Source organism: Gossypium hirsutum, chromosome A11 (assembly GCF_007990345.1).
Source record: "Gossypium hirsutum isolate 1008001.06 chromosome A11, Gossypium_hirsutum_v2.1, whole genome shotgun sequence".
Classification (NCBI taxonomy): Eukaryota; Viridiplantae; Streptophyta; class Magnoliopsida; order Malvales; family Malvaceae; genus Gossypium; species Gossypium hirsutum.
Window position 1 is genome coordinate 31,158,264 of NC_053434.1, and position 1,991 is coordinate 31,160,254.

Here is a 1,991-nt window from a genome sequence, read left to right on the forward strand (position 1 = left end):
GCGTTGGTTTTCATTAGAATCCCTTTAATTATTATTGATTTTTGGGTTGTAATAAGGCCATTTTAACTTTCCTTTTATTTCTTTTCGGGATTATTTTATTTTAAATAACTTCAAACCTAGTTAATAATTGTTCAAATGGGCTAGACTTAGGACGTGTTTTCAAAGCGATACTTTTTTTCAAAATATCTCAACACCACGATTAATCGATTTATCAAAGACGTCCACTTAAACAAATTTAAACTCGATATAACAAAATGTGGCTATGGTTGTGGGCATGTCTAGGATTGGATCCAATCAAAGAGCTTGGTACTTAAGCAGCCTTCATGGCTCACCTCCTCTGTCTCGGATACCTACCTGATGCCCAGCTTCCATACACTTTGTTAACTCAACAAAATATATGGTTTTTAAAACACTAAAATGGAACGTGGGTTTTCAACTCCAACGTGGCATGTCAGATTCGGCCATAACGTCTGGGCCGGGTTTGGGGTGTTACATATTGTCTTAATTCAATCATTTTTTCCAAAAGTAATTCCCCAGTTCTATTTTCTGTGATTTTTTAGTTTAGTTAATCAGCTAGTTGAAACAAACGCCATTATTCTTAGGCTAGATAATAAAAAGAAAGTTAATACTAGTACTTTTAGTTCCTTCGGGTTCGATAATCCGGTCTTGCTAAAGCTATACTACTGTTCGATAGGTACACTTGCCTTAATCGTGATAATAGTTAGTTTCAAGAACGATTCATTATAAATATTTAAAAACTATCATGAATATAACGTATCAAGTTTTTGGCGCCGTTGCTGGGGAACTAAGATATTAGGAACACTCGATTTTTATTACTTTAGCCATTTACTTTTACTGCAATTTAAATTTTATTCTAATTTTTATTACTAATTCTTTCTTTTCCCTTTTTCTGGCAGGTTCTTATAGTTTATGACTAGAAGAAACCCATCAGGACCATTACTTTTTGACAGTGAGATCAATCGCACAGTTCGTAGAAACCAAAGAAAAATAAGGCGAAACTTAAGATACACAGAGAACGAGCAAGACGGCGATATTCAAATCACAACCAAGAAGATGGCTGAAAGCCAAGAAAATCTGCTACCTCCTGCGATTGCTGTTAATCAGAATCCTACTCTGCGCACTATGTATGATAATGCTAAACCTAATTTAACAAGAACTGAGTCAAGTATAGTTAGACCTGCTATTGCTACAAATAATTTTGAACTAAAACCTAAACAATTCAAATGATACAATAGTTTGTTCGGTTTGATGGTTTGCAGGACGAGGATCCTAACGCTTACTTGGCAAATTTCCTAGAATTTTTGAGATACATTTAAAATCAATGGCATTTCTGATGATGCAATACGTCTTCGGTTGTTTCCCTTTTCGTTAAGGAATAAGGCTAAACAGTGGTTGAACTCGTTACCACGAGGGTCAATCACTACTTGGGAACAAATGACTGAAAATTTTTTACTAAAATATTTTCCACCGGCTAAACCAGCCAAATTACGTAATGATATCTCTTCTTTTGTGCAGATGGATTTAGAAACACTCTACGATGCATAGGAGAGATACAAGGACCTTTTGAGAAGGTGCCCTCACTATGGGTTATTGCTTTGGCTACAGGTTCAAACGTTTCATAATGGCCTAAATCCTTCGACTCGGCAGATGATTGATGCAACCGCTGGAGGAACTATCAATAGTAAGACACCTGAGGTAGCTTACGAATTTATTGAAGAGATGTCACTGAATAACTATCAGTGGCAAGTTATGAGAACAAAACCGATGAAAGCAGCCGGTGTCTTCAACCTCGACGCGGTTACTATGCTATCTAACCAAGTAGAGCTCTTAAATAAAAAGATTGACGGTTTGTGTAGTTCTACTCAGGTACATCCAGTGATGAGGTGTGATTCGAATGGATGAGGAGCATGCATAAAATATCAACCCTTCAACCCTAGCATCGAGGAGGAGCAAGTCCAATATATGGGTAA

The 1,991-nt window shown here is 36.6% G+C and overlaps 1 non-coding gene across 1 annotated transcript; it reads right to left on the reverse strand.

Annotated features, from left to right (window-relative positions):
• Window positions 1-1,503: 1,503 nt before the first annotated feature.
• On the reverse strand, window positions 1,504-1,610 carry LOC121210763 (small nucleolar RNA R71). The gene has a single exon (XR_005905878.1). It is a non-coding gene; the product is annotated as a small nucleolar RNA R71 (small nucleolar RNA).
• Window positions 1,611-1,991: the final 381 nt, after the last annotated feature.